The sequence below is a fragment of the Marmota marmota genome, unplaced genomic scaffold (assembly GCF_001458135.2).
Source record: "Marmota marmota marmota unplaced genomic scaffold, marMar, whole genome shotgun sequence".
NCBI classification, from domain to species: Eukaryota; Metazoa; Chordata; class Mammalia; order Rodentia; family Sciuridae; genus Marmota; species Marmota marmota.
In genome coordinates, this window is record NW_025999968.1 from 63312088 (window position 1) to 63332208 (window position 20121).

A 20121-nucleotide genomic window follows, 5' to 3' on the forward strand; every position below is an offset into this window, starting at 1 on the left:
GGCCCTGTATGAGTCCACTGTCCATGGTGCTGAATCGGTGTCTTCTATTTCTTCCTCTCACACCTTCCTTTCCAGTGTGAAATTGATTTTTAGAGTATGTTTTAAAATTAATTTCAGATTTCACATTTTAAAAGAAAAGTTGAACAGGAAAGTTCTGCTGAACCTGAATGGGAGAATGCCTTTAAAACGCTCAAACCATATCATTCTCTCTTTCTCTATTTAAAAAAAAAAAAAAGCTGATAATTATGCTGACTTAGCATTCTCTTTCTTTTGCTTAGTCTTTCTTCTCTCCAGGGGGAGTTTTCTTGCTTAAGTATGAACATCAAGTAACAAGCCATTGAAGTTAAATGAGACTGTTTTCTTAATAACCACCTTCTAACAAAAAGAACCCTTTATTGCAGTATGCATGTATATTTGTGTGCATGGGGCAATTTGTCTCCCTAAAAAGCACCATTTGTTCCACCCTCACATCTCCAGCCTTTTCAGGAGAGGGCTGAATATGTGGTGGTTTATTGGTGGTTGCCAGATATTTCTGCTGTTAGAGCAGTATCAGTTCTTTTATATAATTTTGAGGAATGTAAATAATTTCTGATAAATACTTTATTACTCATGGGGTTAATTTTATCAGTTAGTTTAGAATGGCCCCACAGGTTAGCAATAGAAATGGTGTTGCTTGTGTTACAGAGATTCTTCCACATGATAGTGGATTTCATATTAAGTCAAGCAGTGGGTGATTGAAGTGTTATTGGTATGATTATCTGAACTAATTCATATTAAGCCAAGCAGTAGGTGATTGAAGTGTTATTGGTATGATTATCTGAACTAATTCCTTGGCCCTACTTGCTGTACACTTAGTCCAGTTTATTTGTAACATCTTTTTTATGGAGGAAACTCAGCAAAATGTCACTTAGGATTCAGGAACACTCTGAGTGTCTCCTTTGCTAGTTGCTGTGACATGGGAACCTCAGGGAATGAGGCCTGTTCTTGTCATTGAAGGGCTCACCAGTTGGACTGAGAGGGGCTTGAAAACAGATGGTTTCAGGGGCACAAAGTGCTGCAGTTGGGATATACAGAAAGTCCAGTGAGAGTGTTGGGGCTTTGAGTGATTAGACTGGGGATCTCCTTCAGAGAGGAGGCAACCTGAGCCCTAGAGGATGAATTATAATTGTGTAGGACAGATATATAAAAATTGATTAGATAAAGATGAGAAGATTGTTGTACTTGGGGAACAGAGTGTGTGGTGGTACAGATGCTGGAGGTGTGAGTGGAGGTGTGAAGGAGTTGGAACCCTGTAGGGAAGAGGGGGGAAAGTGGAGCAAGGATTGTCTGTAGGTAGAGTGATGGTGTTCTAAGGCTGTCCACATCCTAATCCTCAGAAAACGTGATGTGTCAGTTACTTGGCAAGGGAAGTTAAGATAGTAGATGGAATCAGATTGCTCACCAGATGATATTAAATAGGGAAATGATCTTGGGATCCTCGATTGTCTGGATGGGCTCACTAATCACAAGGGTCATTAAATGTGGAAGAGGGAAGCAGAAGTGTCACTGTCAGAGTGATATGAAGGGAGGATTTTAGTTGTCTTTGCTGGCTTTGAGGATGGAAGGGGATCATGAGACAAGGAATATGTATAGCATCTGGAAAAGGCAAGAAGATGGATTCTGTCCTAGAGTCTCCAGAACTGCAAGATGAATATGTGTTGTGCTAAGTCACTAAGTTTGTGGAAATGAGTTCCAGCAGCAGTAGGAAACTGGTACACACTGGAATTCTGCTCTGTGCAGTCCTGGCTGGAAAGTTTGAGGAGGAAATAACACAATCAAATTGATTTTAGATGATCAAAATAACTCAGCTGCTGTTTGAGGGTGTTTGCCACAGTTGGCAAAATATGGTTCTGAGCCCCAGTTTTACCTCCTGGGCAAGATTGACATATGATGCTGTCGTTTCTGACCTGAGCTCCACCTCAGTTTCCTGCCAGTGGTCTGCCCAGCCTTGCCCTTGCTGATTTTCATGTCCCTTTGGCTCACATTTCCTCTCTGCTGGCTACTGGGGGAGAGACCAGGTACATACAGCTAGGACCATGGGGGTCACAACCCCATTGCTGTTGTTGCCTCTCATTCACACTAATCCTTTGTATCTTTTAAGTGTTTTAATTGTTGTCAATTGGGTAGGTATGAAATATCTCACTGTTTTAATTTGCATTTCCTTGATTACTGGTGAGTTTCAGGATTTTTCATCCTTTTTTTTTTTTTTTTTTTTTTTTGGTTATTTGGGTTTCCTCTCATTTACTTTGTAATCTCATCTTGTTTGTTCATCTATTGTCTCATTTTTCTTTTTTGTAGCTTTTTAGAAGTTCTTTATATATTCTGAATTCTATTTGTGTCCTATTCTTTATCCTTTAAAAAATTCTCTTTTGATGAACAGATGTTAATTTTAATGTAGTTAAATTTGTCAATCTTTTCCTTATGATTTGTGGTTATTGAGTCTTATTTGAGAAATCTTGTATTACTTCAAGGTTGCAAGATATCCTTTTCCTTAAAAAAAATTTAAATATTTTCTTTTATATTATGCCTGGAACTTATTTTTGTATGGGGTATGAGCTAGAGATCCAGTTGTAGAATTTTTCCAAATTTTCTCCAATTACTTTTATTGAATACCATCCTTTCCCAGTGATCTTCAATACTGCCTTTGAAATGTACCAAATTTCACAAATGGTACGAATCAGTTTCCTGATTCTCTATGTACACAATGATAATTTCTTTCTTCCTAGTCCTTAAGCTGTTATGTATGTTTTATCTTATTTACTTTACTTGCACCACTAAACAAAGTAGCGTAGAAATTGGGTAAGAATATCATTGTATTGTTTTTCACTTGAAAGGCAATCCTGTTAAATCCTTAATCGTGAACTTTGCTTTTGTGTTCTGGTAGATTCCTTTTATTAGGTTATGGATGGTTTCATCTACTAGTAGTTTGATAGAAGCTTTTTTTAAAATTCTAGATGGACATAATACCTTTATTTTACTTTTATGTGGTGCTGAGGATCAAACCCAGTGCCTCATGCATGTTAGGCAAGCACTCTACCATTGAGCCACAGAAATTAAAAAAAAAAAAATCATAAATTTTTATCCAATGTTTTTCTATATTTATTTATATAATTTAATGTTTTTCTTCTTTAAACTGTGGCTGAGATGAAGTATTTTAATCTTTTAATTTTATGCTACCATTGATTTCCTGAGGTAAACTGTACTTTGTCAAGATATGCTACACTAAACGGTTCTGTTGGATTTCATATGCTAGTATTTTACTTGGAGTTGGTGCACAGGCTCTTGAGGGTGCTGGCCAATGCTGGCCTATTCCCACAGTGACTCATTCAGCTTTGGTGTCAAGAGGGTGCTTTATCCTTTCTGATAGATTTTAAAGGGAGGATATTTAGTCCTCTGAAAATTTGGAAAATTGCTTCTTAATGGTCTTAGTCTGGACTCTTTAGAAAATGGAGACTTTTACATGAGTATGTAATTGTTTTGGAAGGGCTACTGGTCTATCTGCTCACATTTCACTGGCCAGAAGGACTCATTCTGGCACACTTGGTTTTAAATGGGGTGGAGTCTTCCATGTACCAAAGTATAGGAAACTGAACACAGGTCACTCTTGATAATATTCCCCATATTGGGCAGGCTAATTGATGTCCGTGCTACAGAGTGGGCCCAAGCCTGTCCTACTGCCTTCCACGTCTTGTCCATAGATTTTTCAAGTGTGTTGATCATCAAGGGGCCATTAGAATGTGAAGCCAGGTAGCCTAGGTAGCTTGTGTTTGTTGTGAGCAAATGGTCTGGTTAGTCTGCTTTGCATTACTATGATGAGATACCTCACGTAAGTCACTAAAGAGTAAAGAGAGGTGTATTTTGGCTCATTGTTGTGGAGATTTAAGTCCAAGATTAGGTGAACCCCTGAGTTTAGGCCTCTTATATATAAAGTCCTGTCATGCTAGGATATTTGATTTACAGACTCTCTTTGTGGTTTGAGGAAGTAAGGGGCCATGTTGTGGAAGCACATATGGCTAGAAACTGGGTATCTTCTGGGAGTTGAGGGTGGACTCCAAGGACTGACAGTAGGAAGCAGGGGACAATCAGCCTATGGTGCAAGGACACAAATTCTGTCAGTCACCATGGCAAACTCTACCAGTCAAGCCTTCATGTGAGCACACAGCTTGGCTCGTACCCTGAGTGCAGCCTGTGGGACCCCAGGCAGGGGACCTGCAAGCTGCTCAGCTTCCTGACTCAGAGACTGTGAGATAACAACTGTGTCCTGTTTAGGGAGCTGCACTAGTGATAACTTGCTATGCAGCAATGCACAGCTAATGTGTGGATCTCTGTGACCTCCCAGTGCTCTCACTAGAAGTGGATTTGGGTTGGTGAACAGTGTTCAGATCTATGAAGTAATCAGTTTGTCATGTATTTTATCCTTTAAAACATTTTTAGAAGTAATACAAATGTTTTCAGTAGAAAAATTGGAGCAAACAGAAAAGTAAAAAAGAAGATGAACATCATTCAAAATCTTACCATACAAAGATATCCAGTGTTTTTCCTACATATATGCATGATATGCATATCCTAAAGTTGGGATTCATTCCATGATGTATTTTATAAATGAATATTTTCGTTTGAGCTCAGGAGATAACTTTGTGGTAGAGCATGTGCTTAGTACGCCCAAGGCCCTGTATTCAGTCTCAGCATCAAAAACAAACAAGTAAATAAATAAAAAATAAAGCATAAAAATATCCAGACCAGACTTTTAGTAGCTTGTGGTGCTTCCTTCTGTCATCTTTCATTCTTCTGACATGCTATCCTGAATGGCTGCATACTATTCTATGGGTGTCCAAGTTCACTGAGCCACTTCAATATAGCTGAACATTTTTATTGCTCTAAGATATGCACCATCATAAATAATGCTTTGGTAAATATTCTATATAAAAATCAGCATGTTTCCTGCTGATCTTCTGGAGGATAAATTTCTGAAGACATAACTATTAGGCCAACGCTTGCAAATGTTTTTAAGCCTCTTGGTACTTAGCCTATCCAGCTTCCAACATTTCTAAAAAATAATGTAAAAGTTGGATGTCTATTTCTATAACACGCCAGGTTGGGATGGGACAAAACTATTGATTTTTGAGCATTTAGGTTCCTATTTTCTTAACCCTGTTTTCAAAGTGCTTTTAAATTATTCATTAAAGTGCAATATGGATTCTATTTATAGACATGTTTGTGTGTGAGACTGCTCTCTTAATATTTGGGAAAAGGCTTATGAATTGCTGTTATCACATCCCTATCTTTGTAAATCTTTATCCATTCCTCTCCACCCTTTCTTTGTTCTTAGTCAACGAAATAGAGATACTGAGACACAGAGGCCTCGTGGCCTTGTGTTACTCAGACAAAATGGCTGTTCTGATCCAGCCTTGTTCTTATCTTCTTGCCATTTATTAGCTAGCTGACATCATAAAGATGAGAGGTCAAATATTAATTATTAAGTCAAAAATATTTCTGTAATCCTAAAGTAATGGTTGTTTATTTGGAATATTTCTAAAATAAAGACTAGCATCCTAAGCAAAATAAAAATCTGGACAGTCAAAAAGAAAATCTGTCACCTGCTGATGACCAGTGTATAAACATAACTTGGTCATGCTACCTGTTCCTGTACTGTCTGGCTGGTCTTGATGACTGATGTGTTGGAATGTTTGCATGTAAGCCTATCAGAGAAACTGGTGATGATTTTCCTTTCTTGTGGCTGTCCTCTTTATAATCTGAGATGAATATTCAGTTTATTAATTTGCAGCTTTTTTGTTTTTCTAGTATGTGTACTTAAAGGTGATGTATTTCCTTATAGATAACACTTGAACCGCATTATACAGAGATTGATTTGATACATTTCATTATTGTTTAATATATTTTCTAATTTCCATTATGATTTTTCCTTTGATTTGTAGGTAATTTAGAATAGTTTAAAATTTCCAAACATTTGAATATTAACATTGTGTTTTCCAGCAAAATTACATTGCCCAAAGATCTTTCCATGATTTTAATTCTTTGAAATTTGCTGATAAGCTTTTTGTAGATATTTCTGTGAGCTGCTTGAAAAGAATTGGGTTGAAAATATTATATATTCTATTTAGCTAAGTTGATAAGTGTATTACTCAGATCTGTTTTCTTATTGGTTGAAGTTTAGTTCTTTTTTTTTTTTTTAAAGATAGAGTGAGAGAGGGAGGGAGAGAGAGAGAGAGAGAATTTTTTTTTTAATATTTATTTTTTAGTTTTCGGCGGACACAACATCTTTGTTTGTATGTGGTGCTGAGGATCGAACCCGGGCCACACGCATGCCAGGCGAGCGCGCTACCGCTTGAGCCACATCCCCAGCCCCTGAAGTTTAGTTCTTGTATGTTAGTAAGATAATTATACAATTTCATTATGATTTTGGATTTGTCTTATTTCTCCTTGTAGTTCTGTCAATTTTTATTTGTATATTTTGAGGCCGTGTTATTAGGGGCATGCAATTTAAAATTGTTGTGTATTCCTGATGAATTGAGTAATCAGCATGAATGTTCTCTTTTATCCTTAGTAACGCATGTTTGTCTTTATGGTGGATATGTCTGATGTTCATAAAGCCAGACCAGACTTTTCAAGCTCATATTTTCAAAATATCTTTCTTTTCCATCACTTTACTTTTAACGTTACTATAGTGTTATACTTTGGATGTCTCTTTTTCGAGGAAGGAGTCTATTAGATGTTTTCTTCTAATCTGACAATTTTATCTTTTTGTTAGAACATTCAATTCATTTACATTGAATGTAATTACTGATACATTTCAGTTGAAATCCACAATCCTATTATGTATTTTTCTTACATTTTCTGTTTATTGTTCTCCTTTCTTGCATTATTTTAAATTGATGTTATGTTAAAAACAATCATCCCATTTTCCGCCCTCTCCAGGGATTGGAGGTCAGACTCTATTTTTCTTGTTCATAGTGGTCACCGTGAGTTAGATGATATGCTGGTTAGCTTCTTCAGGCACACAGTGGCACCCTCCCTTCCTCTGGAGCACTTGGGCTTCTCTCACCCTCCAGGCACAGATGTGCTTGTTGCTGTGCATGTAATTTCCTATGTTCTTTTAAGTTCGGCAAAACGATATTAACAGTCTTATTATGTTTATAGTATTGGTTTTAACTGCATATATGAACAATAATGTTAACAGCAAATGTTCATTTAGATTTGTTCACATTTTTATCCTTTCATTGCTCTCAGACATTTCTGACTTTTATCCTGGGATCGTTTCTCTTCTGCCCAAAGAGCCTTCTTTAGAGATTTCTGTACAGCTGGTCAACAGTGTTTTTTTTCCTAAACATATTTCTATTTCAACTTAAAAAACTTAAATGTAATTAGCATACCATAAAATTCACCCTTTTAAAGTATACAACTCAGTGGATTTAGTATATGCGTATGGTTGTGCAACCATCACCGCTACCTAATTTCAGAACATTCTCATCATCTTAAAGAGAAATGGCATGCATTTATGGTAACCCCGTACCTCCTTTCCCCAGTCCTCTGCAGTCCTTGGTCTACTTTTTATCTCTAAGGATTTGTCCATTATGGACATTTCATATGGAGTCATATAACATGTGACCTTTTGTCTCTGGCTTCTTGTACTTGGCAGAATATGGTCAAGCTTTGTCCATGTTCTAGTATGTGTCAGTAAGTATTTCATTCCTTTTTGTGGCTGAATGACATACCATTATATGGACATGTGACATTTATTTGTTCAGCAGGTGTCATTTGGGTTGTTCCCTTTTCTGGCCATCATGAAACATGTGCCTATGTGCTATAAACAATCATGTACTAGTTTTTGTAGGAATCTATGTTTTTAGTTCTTGGTTTATACCTAGTAGTAGAATTGATGGTCATATGGTAACTTTTGTTAAACTTTCTGATTAATTGCCAAAGAGTTTTATAAAGATGCCATCCCATTCCTACCAGCAAAGTGTGGGAAGCCAGTTTCTCCACATCCTCTCCAACACATCTTATTTTCCAGTGTCTTTGATGATAGTCATCCCAGTGGGTGGGAAGCGGTATCTCACTGTGGTGCTGGCCAGCATTTTCCTAATGATGAATGTTGAGCATTCGTGTGCCTATTGGCCATTTGTATACCTTCTTTAGAGAAATGGCTATTTAGATTCTTTGTCTATTTTAAAATTTGATTGTCTTCTTTTTCTTGAGTTGTAGGAGTTCATTATATTTTCCATCTACTGGTTCTTTATCAGATACATTGTTTGCAAATATTTCCCCTCCTATCCTAAGCAGTCTTTTTACTTTCTTGATAGTGTCCTTTGATGCAGAAAAGGTTTTCATTTTGATGAAATCCAGTTTATTTTTTATTTTGTTGCTTGTGATTTAAGTGTTACATTTAAAACAACTTTGTTGGGATGGGGCTATAGCTGGTAGAGTGGTAGAGTGCTTTCCTAGCATGTGTGAGGCCATGGATTCCATCCCAGCACCACAAGAAAACGAAAAAGCAATCAAGAAGACCACATTGGTTAATCCCAGGTCATGATGATTTACACCTACATTTTAGTCTGAGAGTTTTATATTTTTAGCTCTTAAATTTAGATTTTTAATGTGTTTTGAGTTTTTTTTTTTTTTTTTGAGAGAGGGTCTTACGATGTTGCCCAGGCTGTGGCTAACCCCTCCTCCTCCTCCTCCCTCAGCCTCTCCAGTGGCTGGTTAGTTCTTATATATGGTGTGAGGTGCCGAATTTCTGTTCTCGCTACTAAAAGGCTCAGGGGTCACTCCAGTTGAACTGGGCTAACTGGGCTGTGCAAAATAACCACACAAGAGACACAAATACCTTTTTTATTGGGGTCGCTTTGGTGGCTTCTCTGACGTAAGGGTCTGCAGGAAGAGAGAGAGAGCACACGCTGACCCCTTTTATTGAGGAGAAGCTATTCAAATGAGGCAAGGGGTCAGGTTCAGGGGGCTGAGTATCTTCATGATGTCCACTGTCAGCAGGTTGACTGACACCTGGGTAGGCCACAACTGAGGGCACAGTAAGAGAAGGGGACACATACAAGGCACTTCAATGGAAGATTCTATCCTAAATAGGGCAAGGGGTTATATTACAAAAGAACAGGTGAGCATAGCTCCACCCATGGGGCTGTAAGAAAGACAAGCCTGGGCAGGAAGACACAAGTCCCTCGAATCCTAGAAGAACAGGGCAGTCTAGCAGCATGGGTGCTTGACTGCCATATCGCCCAGCAGGGGAGTTGACTCTGTCACTTGGAAGGTTGGTCTCCCACAGTGAGGGAGGAGGATGTTTACTTCATTGTTTTGCATGTTGGCTATCCAGTTCCCAGGTATTATTTGTTGACAAGACTATTTCCCCATTGAATGGTCTTAGCACCTGTGTCAAACATTAATTGATCATGGACAGGGATTGTGGTTCAGGGGTACAGCACTTCTTTAATCCATGGCATAGCATGTGTGAGTCACTGGGTTTGATTCTCAGCATGACATAAAAAAATAAATAAAATAATGATATTGTGTCCTTCAACAGCTAAAAATATAAAAAAAATAATTGATCATAAAATATGAGTTGATTTCCAGACCTTCAATTCTATTTCATTGACCTACAGGTCTATCTTTATGATAGCTTCACACAGTCTTGATTATTGTAGCTTGGGAAGCATGAGTCCTTCAACTTTGTTCTTAAGACTGTTTGGGCAGTTCCTGTCCCTTGCATTACCATATGATTTTTAGTATTAATTTGTCAATTTCTGCCAAAAAAAAAGGGCAGCTATAATTTTGATAGGGATTGCATTTGAATCTGAAGATCAGTTTGGAGAGTGCTATGGTTTGGATGTGTGTGTGGTTTTTTTTTTTTGGTACCAGGGATTGAACACAGGAGTACTTAACCACTTAGCCACATCTCCAGTTCTTTTTTTAAATTTTTTAAATTTTGAGACAGGGTCTTGCTGAGTTGCTTAGGGCCTCACTAAATTGCTGAGGTTGGCTTTGTACTTTTGACCCTCTTGCCTCATCCTCCTGAGTCTCTGGGATTACAGGTGTGCACCACCATTCCTGACTTGGATGTGTTTTGTCTCCCAAAGGAAATTTGGCCCCCAGTGTAATGGTGTTGAGAGGTGGTTCAACCTTTAAGAGGAAGGGCCTACTAGGTGGTGATTAGATCTTTAAGAGGGATTTACACTCTTTTTCCTGGTGTGCTTTCTTAGTCTTGAAGATATCTCTGCAAGAGCAGATTGTTATAAGATAATCTGGCATCGCTCTGAATGTCTCCTGCTTCCTTGTTTACTCTTGTGTCCCTTCTGCATGTGACAAGTTCTTTTTCTGCTTCTCTGCCACATTGTGGCACAGCTAGGGAGACCCCAGGACATTGGCTGTATATTGTTTGGACCTTCTGGCCATCAGAATCATGAGCCAAACAAACCTCTTTATTTTAGAAGCTACCCAGCTTGAGGTGTTTTGTTACAGCAACACAGAATGGACTAGAACATAGCATATTGTCATCTTAACAATGTTAAGTTTCCCAGTCCATGTGCAAGGGACTTATTAGCTATAATATTTTTTTTAATGGATTCTTGATGATTTCTATCTTTTAATTATGGTTTCCTTTAGTTCTTTAAACATATTTAATGCTGCTGTGAACATGAATATACAACTATGTGAGTTTCTGCTTTTTTTTTTTTTTTTTAAAGTATTATCACTTTATTCACATTTCACATTCACCAGCATGTCTTCTGCTGTGGTGACTAAAGTTTTATTTTTTATTAAAAGCTTTTCCACATTATTCACATTTGTAGGGCTATTCTCCAGCATGAGTTCTGTTGTGGTGAATAAGGCCTGTTTTATTGCTAAAAGCTTTGCCACATTCCTTATATTTGTAAGGCTTCTCTCCAGTGTAAGTTCCTCTGTGGCAAATAAGGGGTAAAATTTGAGTAAAAATTTTGTCATATACTTGCATTTGTGAGGCTTCTCTCCAGTGTGAGTTCTGTTGTGGCAAATAAAGCCTATTTTTTGAGTAAAAGCTTTGCCACATTCTTTACATTTGTAGGGCTTCTCTCCAGTGTGAGTTCTGATGTGGCAAGTAAGGTATGATTTTTGACTGAATGCTTTACCACATTCTGTGCATTTGTAGGGCTTATCTCCAGTGTGATTTCTGATGTGGCGAATAAGGTCTGATTTTTGACCAAAAGTTTTGTCACATTCTGTACATTTGTAGGCCTTCTCACCAGTGTGAGTTCTGCTGTGGTAAATAAGTTGTGATTTTTGACCAAAAGATTTGCCACAATCTTTACATTTGTAGGGCTTCTCTCCAGTGTGAGTTCTCCTGTGGCGAACAAGGTGGAGTTTCTGCTTTTACTTCACTTGTATGCATACCCCAAAAATGTGATTGGTAGATCATATGCTAATTCTGTTTTATTTTTTGAGGATCCACCATATCTTTTCCTTAGCAGTTGCACCATTTTTTTATTCTCATCAGCAATATACAAAAGTTCCAGTTTCTCCACATCCTTGTCTTGCTACTTTCTGGGACTTTTTTTTTTTTCTTTTTCTTTTTTATAATAACCACAACTGTGGGCACGAAGTGTATCTCATTGAGATTTTGGTTTGCATTTTTGTAGAGATTAGTAATATTGAGCATCTTTTCATCTGCTAATTAGCTATTAGCATGTCTTCTGAGAGAAATGTTTATTCATCTTTTGCCCATTTTTAATTGGGTTGTCTGAATTTTTGTTGTTGCAAGTGTGGTTCTTTTGATAGTCTATGGGGTGATTCCAACTTTTTGTGTCATTGTGGCTGTTTTGTTTTCTGTGATTTCCACTGTGTTTTTCCTCATGGTGTCTAATTTCTTCATGTGTGCTAGACATTGTATTTACAGAATCATTTTCAGGGATAATTTGAGACTTAGAATGATTATTTTTAGAATGGTTTTCCAATGTTCTTTAGTGTTAAAGGAGCCACATTAAGCTACTAAGCCTGAGGCCATCTAAAGGAACAGAACAAACTGCTGCGTCTTGGAGAGCTGGCTCGCTTCTCAACTTTAAGGTTCAGCCTTTTGGCTTCTCAGTATCTGACTCACAGTAGTGTGGTAGGGTGGGAGGGAGCCCTGAAAACTCACTAGTGTGGACAGCTGAGCCCTCTTTTGAGCTGAGGAATCTCCATGGGTCTTTGCTACTCAGACATTTATGGGCTTATATCTTTCTCCCAGGGCACAAGGGGTGGCTTTTCCACTTGATGAGGCTCATATTTCTGGACTGTCTCTATACGCTTTTCTGTCTCTCTCACATTGGTCAGTTTTGGCCTAAGTTTGTCTCTGTGATGCTCATCTGAGCAGAGTGGGTACTAGTCTCCCAGAGGGCTGGCGTTCCCATTTCTTCTCTCTGTGACTGGAGGTTGGGCACGTGCATGGTCTGCTTTGAGGGGCTGGGGTAATAGTTTTTGCCAAATGCTTTGCAGCATGAAGTAGGTCTCATCACCACCCGCCTGACAATGGTTTTTATTTTGGCAACACTCTTCTTCAAAGAGTCCATTTCTGTATTAATTCATCTCTGAATTAATGATAGAGAATTTAAAAGAGGAAAATTTATGATCTAAATTCTTTCTTTGGGAATTATTTGACCCATTTTCTATTTCTTTCTGATTCTTCACTGCTTGTGAGTGAAGCAGTGTACTTGTGCAGTTCTGGGCAGGCCTGGTTGTCTGTCCTTTCTCGTTTCACCTGCATTCACATCAGGAAATCAAGCCATTTCTGATCTTTTATAGGCAAGGAAAACAAGATACTTCACTTCTTTTGGAATAGGGTAGAATGTAAATTGGTGAAGACAGTGGTTTGACTCCAGACTGTAGGGATGTGGGAGGTTTGCAGAGGCTCTTCTTGCTCTGGGTCTGTTTCTGCTGAGGAAAGGCAGACACAAGTGCCTCTCTTGGGGCTGTTCTGGAAGTGAAAGGAGATGACTGACATGCAAACATGTTCAATGGTGAGGCTTTTTGGGTAGAGAAGACATTATTATTTCATTCTGAAGTACTTTTAGGGGATAAATAATTTACTCAGCCCACTAAGTTTATCCTTTGAGGCCAAGTGCTCATGCTCTCCCATGTCGAGCCAGTTCAGGAACAGGGTGGAGGAGGGAAGCAGTCCTGAGAGTGCGCACCCTGAGTGTTACTGAGCTGGGTGCTGTGAGTCAGCTGTGCATTACCACAGATGAAATGCATGTGGCAATTAACTTATAAAGGAAAGAATTTATTCTGACTGATGGTTCTGAAGGTTCCAGTCCAATATTGGGTTGCCCCATGACTTTATGCTTGTGACCAGGGTACCTTGTGTTAGGAGTAAGCGGTGGAGCAAACTGCTAACAATTTGATCTAGGAAGCAGAGAGGGACTGAGGGACCTGGGATCCACAGTTCCCTGTGAGGGTACACCACCAGTGACCTAGGGACCTTCTGCCTGACCTCACCTCCTAAAGTTCCTTTACCTCCCAATAGTGTCACGGTGGAGATTGCTCCTTCAACACATGGACTTTTGGGGGATATACCTGTATTCAAAACATAGCAAGTAATGTTCCAGAAATTTATTCCTAGTTATCTTTAAGCAAGTCAGAAACCGTCCATAGTGACGAAACTTCTAGAGAGCATAGCTTACAGTATCTGCGGCGTGACAGCTAGCAGTGTCCATAGTACTTGGTGTCCCTGACAGTTTGAAATTTTGTGGAATTTTGAACATGTGAGATTTTATAATAGAACTATTGCATTGATCAGCATTTTGTTACTATAGATACCTGACACAGCCTGCTTGTGGAGAAAAGGAGAGTCATTCAGCTCACAGTTCTGGAAGTTCAAGCCCAAATGGACTAGTGCAGATTCTGTGGCAGGGGCCATCCCTGGCTGTATCTTCTAATGGTGCAGATAAGAATGACAGGAGTGTGTGTGTGAGCAAGCAGGTCATGTCTCAACCAAGAGGCCAGAGAAGACAGGAGAGGCAGGCCTGCTCCTTTTATAACAGCCCCCCCTTTCTTTTCTTTTAAATATATATATTTTTTATTTGTTGATGGACCTTTTATTTTATTCACTTATTTTCCTATGAACTGCTGAGAATTGAACCCAGTGCCTCACACAAGTGAGGCAAGTGCGCTGCCATGGAGCCACAACCCCAGCCCCTATAAGAGCCCTTTTGAGAGATCTCAAGGGCCACATGTGACTACTTCACACTCCCAAAGATCCAAGGGCCTCCTACTGGGCCCCACCTTTTCAAGGTCCCGCCACCTTGTAGTATTGCCTTCCTGAGGAATTAGCTACCAGCACATGAATCTTTGGAGGGTACAAGCTACATCTGACTGTGGCAACCTTATTTCTTACTGACGTCTTCCATACCTGTTTGATTAAACTGGCACTGAATTGTTTTGATTTGATGAATTACCTCAAAATTTTGACATGATGAATCATCTCAAAATTAAACAGACAGTAATCAAGTGAGTTACTTTGCTTACTGATAAATGGGTCACCTTGAGATAGCCACATTTTCTTTATCCATTTATCTGTGGAAGTTTACCTAGGTTGGTGCCATAGTTTATCTATTGTGAATTGAGCTGCTATAAACACTGATGTGGCTGTTTTACTATAGCATGCTGATTTTAAGTCCCTTGGGTATAAGACAAGGAGTCAACCCTCGATTCCTACAATGGGCTGTGACCCATGTTGGCTCTTTCCCTACCTCCTGTAGATGGGTGCAGCCCCCACATAGCATCTCCGCTTCCCCTGGCACATTTGAGTGTTCACAGGGCTTCTTGTTTTGGACATGCTTCACATGGCACTCATCATCCCTGATTCTCTTGCCCTGGGTGTCATTGCATTGTCTAGGTACAACTTCTCCTGGGCTTATAGGGATGCCCTGGAGTCTATGGGATGTCCCTGTTGTTCTGCTGTCTTTGGCAAGGCCCACAAAACTTTCATCTGGAGAACAGCTTGTCTGCTCCGCATTCTCATTGCAGGGACAGATCTTCTTCAGGTATGCATGCCCCTACAGACACGTATGTGCTGTCAAGGAAGCCCACAGGAGAGGACCTAGTCCTCTTACGTGCAGTGCCCGTTAGGTAAGGATAAGATTGGAATATCAGACTGGAAGGGAGCTTGCAAGTCACTACTGAAAAGAGGATCAAATGCAACCCAGAGAGGGCAGCAAATAGGATGAGTGGTCAGGTGGCTCTGGTTTGTGAATGCTCATTAAGGATGGCTCAGGGATGGGCACAGTTTAAGTATAGGTGAAGGCAGAACTTGGATTCTCCCTCTTCTTACCCCTGTCATACACACCAGTCAGTAGGACTCTTTAATATATGGATTCTCAGAACTCCCTGGAACCATGTATGGTAGCTTGCACCTGAAATCCCAGCAACTTGGGAGGCTGAGGCAGGAGGATCACAACTTCAAAGCCAGCCTCAGCAACTTAAGGCCTTAAGTGGTTCAGTGAGTTCAATCCTGGTACTCAAACAAACACTTCCTGAAAACCTTCTAGGGTGCTTGTAAGGTCAGACTGTGTTTATAATGGCATTGTGGCATTATATTACTTTTTCCTTATTGAAAAGTGGTGACAGGAACTTTAGCAGAAACCAAGATGTCAGTACCCCATGCTCTATTGACAGTCACGATGCTCTTCATTGCTACCCACGCACATTCAAAAAGCCAGCACCATTTAAGACTGTTCCAATGAAGCAGTAAGAATTGATTTTATTGAAATTTGACCCTTGAACTATTTGGATGGTTTGGCACTGTTTTGTCCCCCAGGGCTTCATGTGTTGGAGGCTTGGTCCTCAGTTTGGCCATGTAGAGGTGGTGGGATATCTAAGAGGCAGAGCCTAGTGGGCGGTCCTCATATCATGTGGGTATTCATAGGTAGTAGTTCCTGTGGAGCTCTGTGTTTGTTCTTGTGAGGGGGAGGTGTTGTAAAAGCCTGAGCCTGATCTTTGGTCTGCCTTCCTGCTTCCTGCCTGCTGATACGATTGCACCCTTCCATGTGGCTCCCACCATCCTGATGCCATTGCTGTTAGGCTGTTACCATTGGGGGACCAATGGGTTGTCCAGTCTTGGACTTTTAGCCTCCAAAACTGTGAGCCAAACAAATCTGTTTTCTTTGCAGAGTTACCCAGCTCTAGGCATTTTGTTGTAGTAATGAAAAGTGGACTCAAAAATCACCTCTTTTTAATATTATTAGAATATTACGGAGTTGGAATTTGCATAATGTACTTCTGCCAGTGGAACACAGCAGTTGTTTCAAGGGAGAGTGCTTGTGTCTTCGTTGGGTTGGAAACTAAACTAGCTCCTCTTTCCTATGGAATGCCATTTTTACTTTGAGGAATAACTGACAAACTGGCTGCTCAGCCATGTGTTTTTGGCAGTGTCTGGAAATTGAACTATGTGAACCTCTTACTTCAAAGGAAATAACTGCCTGTGTTTGTTGCAAATGATAAAATTTGAGTTTTCAGGCCAAAGTTGGAATTTTGGAAAACTTGTTTCTGCTGTGGTGAGCTTGATGGCTTCCCAGTACTTATAGACATCTAGGATGAGGTTAGTGATTCTTTAATAAGTGTGAGTTTTAGACATTTATGTTGACATGTGTTAACATCAGAAGATCTGAGTCACTCGGTGGACCTGTTTTCCAAACTGACTGATGTTTTTTGTTGCAAAAGCTATGCATGGGTAAAATATTGGTTCAAAATGAAAGATTATTAGATAATGGTCTCCAGTAGAGTTGTCATAGTTTATTGATAGGGTTTCAGATTCCAGGTGTTTTTTGGTGGTACTGGGGATTGAACTCAAGGCCTCATGTATGCTAGGCAAACATTCCACCAATGAGCTATATATTCCCAGCCCTGCAGATGATCTGTAAGAGATGACTATTTGCCAGGTTTCTGTGTTTCAATCAAGGGAGCCCACCATAATCTGATATGCTATTCAGATCCTCTCCCGTGTCCCCTGTTGTGTCTGTGTAAGATTGGGCCTTTCTCTAGGTCTGGTGCAGTCTGGCAGGTTGGAGCCCTTGGATGGGAACTTACAAGTCGTCACCTGGTGTCTGGAAGCAGAGCTCATGGAGAGGTTGTGACTGCTATGTAAGCCACTCTCTGTGAGGCATGCCAGGACTCAGGCCTGAGTCTGGGTGCTAGGTGAGCTGTGTGCCGTTTGCTCCTGCTGAGAGTTGCTGCAGTGTTCTTAGTAGAAAAACAGTTGAGTGCTGGTGGGAATCTGGGGAGTAGGGAATTCTGAGCAATTATACTTTTCTTGGCTTCCAGATCATCACTAAAAAATTTCCTTATGCCATAAGATTAACTTTCTGATTTATTCTCTAGAATTTGTTAAAGTGAGTGAGTCTTTCTAAAAGACAGGATTTTGTAACTTAGGGTGTCACGGACCACAGGACATTAGCAATCTAAGGACCCTGAGAAGTCATTTGTTTTTGATCTCCCACCTCAGAGCAGTGCACCTACAGAGCTTCCCTTGCCATGGATATAGACTCCCACCAGCTGGAGTGAACAGTTGCTGGCATAAGTGGGCCCTGTCCCTCAGCTTCTTGGTGGTAGGAAGGAGGTCAGAAAGCTTGGTTGAGGACAAGAGCCCCAGCTATGGCAATCTACGTACAACTTTGGACTCTTGCTTGCTGTGAAGGTTGTGTCAGTCACCAGTAGGAAGAGCATGTCATCCAGTGAAGGGATAATGCAAGAACATACGTTCTCAGTGCCAGAGCTGTGTGTCGATGAGGTCTCTCCTGGGCTCAGCAGAGGGAGGCACATTGAACTATGACTGTCTTCTGAACTCTATCACTTCTTGTTTAAAAGTCTGCCATAGGAGCCTAAGCCTCTGTGCAGGATCTTCAGAGAGAAAAAGTAACAATAGTGCAGAAAGTGATATGGAACTGTGAACCTTGGGTGTTGTTGGAGCTCTGGGCTGCTCCCTGAGGGGACTCACTTCTGATGCCCTCAGAAGTGTCACTTGGGTGTCTGTGCTTGTTTTATTTAATTTCTCTCTGACATCTTTCATTTCTTTGGTATATGAAGACTTTCCTTCTACATAAAGTGTGGGGCTGTGGCAGGTGATGTTAATGAGCTTGCTGGTCTTTAAATAGTACAGCTCCTATAAACAGAATTACCTGCTTTATAGCCTGATTTTGAGGATCCTGGATGGCTGGTTTGCATTAGAAAGGCAGTAAGATGCTCCACCCCTACTGTGAGAAGACTGGCTGGGAATGCACACCCCACACCAGAGACGCTTCCTTTGGGGTGGACCAGATCATCCGTCAGGATGCATTAAACTCCGGTTGCATTGAAATGAAGAATGGCCATGCCAGCATCTTCTCCTTGATTATCGGAAACTTAGTCATTTGTTCTCTGAGTCAGCTTAATGGCATATAATGTTCACATCACATTCTTTTGGGGCTGGGCCAAAAAGCCAGTATGCTTGCCAGCACTTCAGCAATGAGCTAATCAGCCCTTGGCTCCCGTATTCCTGGCCCAGAGCTCCTCTGGAATTAGTGCTATCACTGCATCAGACCAGAGTCCTTACGAAGATTGCTCTTTCTTTTCCTCTGGGTCACATGCTGGTCCTTGCTTTCACCAGATGATACCAGACCCCTTCTGTCCCAGAAAACCTTCCTAGGCTGAGCTCTGAGATGTGATGCTAGGAAGTCAACGCAACGTATTATTGAAAAGCCTGTCCTGGTGGCTTGTGAGGTGGGCAGTGGCCCCCACCCTCAAAGAGCATGTCATCCAGTGAAGGGATAATGCAGGAACACATATATCCTCAGTGCCAGACAGTGTCAAGTACGCAAGCCCCAAAAGAGCAACAGACAGATGTGGTGTTCCCAAGAAGCAGGCACTTTGCAGGAATGGAGGCTGCCTTGGAGAGGGTGGGACTTATGGTTTGATGTTGGAAGGTCTGTGGAAGGGGCTGACACATAATATGACCTGAAGAACAGCTATTATTATTTTATTGTGTAGATTTTTGTCTTCTAATTCGTAAAAGCAAAAAAAGTTGTCTTCCACAACTCTACTGGATTGAATCATGAGGCCCAGGCAAGACAACAGAACAGAAGCTTGGGGAGCAGGTGTGAGGGTGGTGGCTGGGCCAGGTGAGTACTCAGAGTCTGGTGTGTGATGACCAAGGTGCCCAAGCCTGCAGGGTATCCACCTTGGAACTGAGAACAGAGGAGAAGCCTTTTGGAATTTGGAAGTAGCAGGACATGTCTGATTTAAAGATGAGCCATGGCCATATATTCTGGTCTGTGTTAATAATAATATAACTAAGGAGGAAAGAATCCTTTTTTGAAAGTGTGATAAAGGGAAAAAATTAAAAAATTACAGTATACTTTCTACAAGTTTGTGCTAGAGCATGAGTTTAAAAAGATGTTTATGGGCTGGGGTTGTGGCTCAGTAGTGAGCCACACACACACATGAAGCACTGGGTTCAATTCTGAGCACCACATAAAAATAAATAAATAAAATAAAGGTACTGTGTCCATCTTAAAAAAAAAAAAAGATGTTAGCTGGGTGTTGTGGTACATGCCTGTAATCCCAGTTGTTTGGGAGGCTGAGGCAGGAGGATCACAAATTCAAGGTTAGTGTCAGCAACTTATTGAGGCCCTAAGCAACTTAGTGAAATCCTGTCTCAAAAAAAAAAAAAAAAAAAAAGGACTGGGGATGTGATTCAGTGGTTAAGTGCATCTGGGTTCAACCCCTAGACCCTCCAAAAAAGATGTTTTGAGGATTTTATAAATACTATGTCATACTCCACTGTGCGTATATATCATGATTTGCCTGTTTGTTCAGTGGTTCTACTGCTGAAGGGAATTTGGAATATTTCCAACTTGGGCTATTAAGAATAATGCTTCTATGAGCATTCTTACAGATTTCTTTTGGCCAACAGATATGCACATTCCTCTTGCATATGTATCTAGAGTTGGAATGGGTGTCCTAGGGCTGCTGTGTGTTTGTTTTTAGTAAGTAATTGCCTGACAGTGTTTTGAGGTGGTTGAACCAAGTTTTAGGCAATCAGACATGAAGGTGGATTTGGCTGCCTCCTCTTGCTGG

At 40.4% G+C, this 20121-nt stretch overlaps 1 long non-coding RNA gene across 2 annotated transcripts; it reads left to right on the plus strand.

Annotated features, from left to right (window-relative positions):
* The first annotated feature begins 11022 nt into the window (after positions 1–11022).
* Positions 11023–17758, plus strand: LOC125616999. 2 transcript variants are annotated; one of them, XR_007347864.1, is made up of 3 exons: positions 11023–11394; positions 13858–13861; positions 17722–17743. It is a non-coding gene; the product is annotated as an uncharacterized LOC125616999 (long non-coding RNA). The 2 variants fall into 2 exon arrangements; XR_007347865.1 differs by lacking the exon at positions 13858–13861 and having other exon boundaries at positions 11038–11142; positions 11227–11399; positions 17722–17758.
* Positions 17759–20121: the final 2363 nt, after the last annotated feature.